General features: G+C 49.4%; 1 long non-coding RNA gene across 2 annotated transcripts; it reads left to right on the top strand.

Moving 5' to 3' along the window:
- Positions 1–4,251: 4,251 nt before the first annotated feature.
- Positions 4,252–5,726, top strand: LOC117088634. Of its 2 annotated transcripts, none has more exons than XR_004439253.1 (4): positions 4,252–4,532; positions 5,005–5,096; positions 5,310–5,415; positions 5,595–5,726. It is a non-coding gene; the product is annotated as an uncharacterized LOC117088634 (long non-coding RNA). The 2 variants fall into 2 exon arrangements; XR_004439252.1 differs by having other exon boundaries at positions 5,557–5,726.
- The last annotated feature ends 503 nt before the right edge of the window (positions 5,727–6,229 follow it).

The raw sequence follows: 6,229 nt of genomic DNA, 5'->3' as shown, positions 1-6,229 counted from the left end.
ATCCCTGTGCCTCCGATCCATTTAAATGGCAGCTGCTCTAGGTTCCAGGTGGCAGTGTTAGCACCTGTTCGTTTACTAATGGAGGTCTAGAACATAAGGTGCAGCGTCTGACAAAAGGTACGGCTCGGGAATTACCTGCTGAGTAAACGTCATTCCAATGCTGTCCGTCTCTCCAAGCTCCAGACTACGTATCCAACAACTTGCTCAACATCTCCAGATTGACAGCTTGCAGGACTTCACACTTGGCCTTCCCCAGACCTGTTTCCCGCCCACGATGCCCTTTTGTAGAAAGCGTCCCCAGTGTACAAGCCATTGTCAGGCCAGCTTCCTAGGAGTCTGACTCCGGTCTCCTCCCGTCACCTCACTTCACATATTCAATTCACTGCCAAATCTTGGTGTTTCTCTTTCCTGAATAGTTTTCACACTTATCCACTTGTCCTTCACCCTCACTGGCACCACCCAGATGCGGGACAGCTCCAGCTCTCTCCACTGCAGCCGTTTCCCCGGCTTCCAGTCTCATTCCCTGTCAGTCCTTTCTCTTCTCTGCCGCCAGAGTAGAACCTTTTTTTTTTTTTTTTTAGAAATAGTCTTGCTCTGTCACCCAGGCTTCAGTTCAGTGGCATGATGTTGGCTCACTGCAACTTCTGCCTCCCGGGTTCAAGCAATTCTCCTGCCTCAGCCCCCCGAGTAGCTGAGACTACAGGTGCACACCACCACACCTAGCTAATTTTAATTTTTTTTTTTTGGTAGAGACAGGGTTTCACCATGTTGACCAGGCTGGTCTTGAACTCCTGACCTCAGATGATCCCCCCGCCTGGGCCTCCCAAAATGGTGGGATTCCAGGTGTGAGCCACCGCAGGCAGCCCCGTGGTAGAAGTTTTAAAATGCAATCTGGTCAGCATTGTGGCTCAAAAACCTTCGATAGTTTCCCAGTTCACTCAGGAGAAAGCCATATTTTTCACAGTTTTTGACTCATGTCAATTGTAAGGAAGACTTCTTACATCTAGACCCAATAAACACACACACACGCATACTTTGATGGGTGCTCAGATAAGGAATAAAGATGCATAGGATAAAGATAAATGGAAGTAAAGAGTAAAGTGCATCTGCACTGCATTCCTGTCCCCGCCACCCTCCCTGGCCTCTTGCTGCCAGGTCTGAAGGGCTGTGTTCTCACATGGTGAGACGTGAGGTTTCCTCCACCTGCAACGACCCTACCCCCTGCAAACATCCCCCTCGCCTCTTTCACTCCAACCTTTAGGGCTCATGTTCTTAAGGACATGTTCTTTCTCCATGGCAGCTGTGCCTGACGTGCCCTCCCCCATCCCAGCCTTAGCTCCACTTACCCCTGTGAACTTTCAGCCTGTGTATCACTTATGAGATGGATAATCATGTTTTCACCCCATGAGGGCAGGGGCTGTGTTTGTCTTTCTCACTGCTGCATTCAGAGTGCCTAGCCTCAGACAAGGAATAGATATTTGCTAAGTTACCAGATTGATTAATCAGATTCTTTATGTGTCCTGGTCAAGCTCATGAACTTAAATCTGTGAAGATAAAAACATTGCTTCCTGATTGAAAAGGAATTATTTGGCAGTGTGAAACTGGGTTTGGGTTTCTCAGCTGGGCTTCTAGGAGTGCTGTATCTTACATAGTTCAAGAGGACATTTATAGAACTGTAAATTCATGTGCACTTAATGCTTAACTATTTAAATAGCCTTACAATAACTTTAGTACATCATAAATGTCTAAGTTAAACAGCCCTTGAGTTCCTAAGATAAAAAACAGCAAATGAGATTTTATGGACAAATTGAAAATTAAATTGTAGATCTATATAATATATAAATTCAGGCAATACTATGCTTACCTTAGTTGAAAATATTATTTCACTCATACAGTTCAGTATATTTTGAGCACCAGCATAATAACCATGTGATTATTGATAGATTATTTTTATCCTGCTAGATATATTATACCAAGATAGCAAAAGCTGGAGAGAAACTTTTAATAACAACTTTATTAATCCATTGGCCAAATACATGTCATTATTAGAATGACATGGAGACCAAGATATTAGGTTAGATATGTCTACTGTTACTATTTAGCATTTTCTTATTGTTTTATCATTGTAATGCTCTGCCTTATGTTTTATTTGTTAAAATTTCTCAGCATAATTGATTCTTAGAAATCCTCTTCATCGTACCCCAAACCCTCCATATCATCCTCTGAAGGCAATTGTCCAGCCTGTACCTCTCTCCTCAGGCATGTGTGCTGGAGCAGGCTCGGGCCTGGCTGAAGCCATGTGTTTCATGCTCAAACAGCTAGAATGATGAGAAGGGCCTCACGTATATGGAGTTGGAATCTGGCCCCTCCCCCATAGCTTTGGCCTCCTGGCTCGCTCTCTATCTGACTTCTGAATCCAACAGAACAAGGCCAAGTCTGTTTCCAAAGCCAACTTCCCTGGAACTTGAAGGCAGTGGCTCACATCTGCTAGAATGTCCTCCAGCTGCCCTCGATTCCAGCCAGTTATCCCTAGTGTGGCATGATTTCTGCCTCCGTCAAAGACTTGGTCTCCCTTCTTGGAATCTAGGAAACCCACACTGCTTTTCAGAGGGAAAAAGGGAGTCACTTAGTCAGTGCACCAGCCAGGGCCCAACAGGGAAATATGAACAGGGAAAGTTTAATATAAAGAATTATTAGTCGGGCATGGTGGCTCATGTCTGTAATCCCAGCACTTTGGGAGGCCGAGGCGGGCAGATCACCAGAGGTCAGGAGTTTGAGACCAGCCTGGCCAACATGGTGAAACCCCGTCTCTACTAAAAATACAAAAAAAAAAAAAAAAAATTAGCCAGGCAAGGTGGTGTGTGCCTGTAATCCCAGCGGGAGGCTGAGGCAGGAGAATCACTGGAACCTGGGAGGTGGAGGCTTCAGTGAGCCAAGATCGTGCCATTGCACTCCAGTCTGGGTAACAAAGCGACACTCCATCTCAAAATAGAAAACAACAACAACAACAAAAAGAATTATGAACATAACGGGACTGGAGTCCTGAAGGATTGGCTGGTTAGAAGTAGACTCAAGATTAAAGAAACAGCATATATAAGGAGTGACCAGCCCCCCTGGGCTGAGATACATTTCCCAAGAAAGGGCTCCTATTTCCCAACCTGAGCTCCAGACCTAGTTAGAAAGACCTAATCAGACATGGTCATGGCTCCCTGAATGGCAGAGAAGCTGCTCTGGTACTGTGTGGGAGGACTTTCTGTAAATCTGTCCTTCAGAACTTGCTAGAAATCTCCCCCCTAGTATCAGGGGAAAGGTGTTCACCAGGAGGCATCTTGCCAAAGGCCTGAACCCAAGGTGGGGGTCTGGAAGGGAGCTCCTGGCCACTGGGGATTGCCGGCTGCAGGAGCCTGGCAAGAGGACCCGCTGGAACCAGCATGGAAAGCCCCTTCCCCCTATAATGTTTCTCTAATGCCCTCTACTGCCAAAGCTGAGCACTGCCAACTGGCAAAAGAAGCACACTTAGGAGGCCAGCTATGGTTTGTAGGTAGGCAATGAATGGGTGAATATGGAGCTGTTGATAAACTGACAGTGGGCACAGGTGATGGACAGGTGGCTTGGGTCATGCCATGAACACATCCCTGTGTTTGCCCTGAATCCCTGCCTCCCGCTGAAGCTGAGTCATGTTGGTGCTGTGAACACTTTGGGCTGGAGGGAGCATCTGGGGTGGGCGGACTTGCATGGTGAGGGAGCATGAGACATGGCTGCTGTGTTGTGGGCTGAGAGGCTCGTGTGACCCACTGGCCCCAGATGGCCGATGTCTGGGAAAGAGTAGTGGGCTATGTGCCCACATCCTGCCCTCTCCTCACCCTGGCCACGTCCCACCCAGGTTGAAGGCCCTGCAGCAGCGGGACACTTGACCTCTGTAAGATAAGGCTCTGCTCTGCTCTGCTGAAGTCCCAGGTAACTGCAAGGGTCCAGTGAGACAGCGGGAGAGGAGGATGCAGGCGTGAGCTGCTGGCGCGGCTGTTTCCCGCTAGTAATATGAGTCGGCTTGGTCCCGGGTCTTTGTTCACGAATGACTTTCTGCTTCCGAGATAGAGTCTCTGGTGGAGGAAAATAACCTCACGCATTAAAGACAGCAGTTTTGAGGGGGTTAAGTGCATTTGTCCCTTGGCCTGGGTCTCTGACTCTCTCCAGTGATAAAGCACACATTGTGACCCAGACTCCTCCAGTCACACCCAAGGATGCCTGTCCTGTGCCTATCGAGTTGCTGCAGGGCTGCCGGCCTCGGGAAGAGCAGCCCATCTCACATAAGAAGGTTTCAGAGGCAGGAACAGCGAGTAAGGCACAATCTCACAGGCACCCAGCTCAGACCGGCAGGATCTGAGACCAGGGCCTGGCAGATGGAGCTGAGGGGAGAGCCTGTGAGTTCCCTTTTTGAAGAATTTGGTAGCAGAACTCAGACACAGGAGAACTTGAAGCGCAGACACGAAGGGGACCCCTGGGGAAGCTTGGATATTGAAAACAACCACGTGGTAAGGAGGATGCTGTGAGGTGGCCTGACAGAGGGAAAAGAGCTTTCCCAGATAAAGGATTCAGCTCTGTGGCTGCGAACTGAGCTTCGCCTCCCAGGACAGGCACTCTCCCTGCAGGACGCCGCAGAGCCCCCCGCTGGCCTGTACCAGACACCCCTGCAATCCAGGCCTGGGCTGTGTCCCCCAGCCCTGGCCAAGAGAGCCGCTTGCCAGTGGTTTTCTCGCTCTACATAAACCAGACACGGCCTCTGCTTGCCAAGAGCACTTTGCTGTCAGGCTGGCGGGGCTGGGGCCTGGCTCTGGGCTCTGCAGAGGGGAAAGTCGGCCTGGCTCTGGGCTCACCTGCTGCGACCCTGACCCTGCCCGGCTGGCCCAGCATCACACATATCATTCATGACAGGAGCTTGCAGAGCTGAGTGAAATGCGAGATCCTTCATGGAACACTGAGCGTCCTATTTGTCCCTCTTTTCAGCAGGTGGGACTCGTGCCTCACCTGACAGCCTGACCGCGGGAGCCAGGCTCACAGGAGAGCCATCTGTGTTGGTGCCTGAAAATCTCTGGCAGGTTTGGCCCCCCCCAGCACCCTGAAGAAGGGGCCCCAGGGTGACGTGCACAGGCGTGACCTAGGACTCCAGCCTAGGTTGTCATCACACCCCTGGCGCTTTTCTTATTCTCATGATCATGGGAGGTGGGCACTGGTATTTCCATTGCGCATGAGAGAAGAATTCACAGCATCGTAACTTTCATTCTTGTCCCTGTACGGTATTTCAATTTCAGTTTGGTACATACGCTTATCCAGTGTCTCGGCAAGAACATGCAGTGAGTCGGTGTTCCTGCTAAAGCAGTGAGAACTCGGTACTTGGGGAATGTGAGTTACTGACAGGTCAGTCTCCCTTTAAGGATGGTTTGAATTACGTCCCCTGAAGTTTGTATGTTGAGGTTTTAAGCCCTGGTACCTCAGAATGTAACTCTATTTGGAGACAGGGTCTTTCCAGGAGTAAAGGAGTAAAAATGTAATCTTTAGAGTGAGTCCTAATCCCACGCGACTGGTGTCATTATCAGAAGAGGAGATGAGGATACAGACACACATGGGGAGAGGGTGTGAGGACACAGGGAGAAGACACCACTTACAAGCCAGAGAGAAACCTCAGGAGAAACCAATCCCATAGACACCGAAATCTTGGACTTCCGGCCCCAGAGTGGTGAGAAATAAAATTCTGTTTGACCATCCTGTCTGCAATATTTTGTTATGACAGACCTAGCAAGCTAGTATAAGAGGCCAGGCAGTGTTCTAGCTTTTCACTGCTGCACAACAAATTATTCCAAAACCTAGTGGCTTAAAATAACAGTCTTTTATATATACAGTTCATGACTCTGTGGGTCTGGATTTCAGGCAGGGCTCAGCCAGGCAGTTCTTCTCTGCGTGGAATTGCCTGGCATCACTTGGTGGTGTTCAGTGGGCAGACTGGCCAGCCTGGGTGGTCTGAGACTCACATATCTGATGCTGAGGGTGGGGTGTAGAAAGTGAGACACCCGATCACAGCCGGGCTTAAAGACTGGAGTGCAGCCGCAGTCCACAGCCTCAGGGTGGCTGGACTTCTTATATGGTGGCTCAGGGATCTAAGAGTGAGGGTTCCAACGATCAACTGTGTGGCTCTTTATGACTTCACAGTAGGATTCAGCATCATTTCCACCAC

Source organism: Trachypithecus francoisi, unplaced genomic scaffold (genome assembly GCF_009764315.1).
Source record: "Trachypithecus francoisi isolate TF-2019V2 unplaced genomic scaffold, Tfra_2.0 Lachesis_group10, whole genome shotgun sequence".
NCBI classification, from domain to species: domain Eukaryota; kingdom Metazoa; phylum Chordata; class Mammalia; order Primates; family Cercopithecidae; genus Trachypithecus; species Trachypithecus francoisi.
This window is presented reverse-complemented; position numbering and strand designations above follow the sequence as displayed.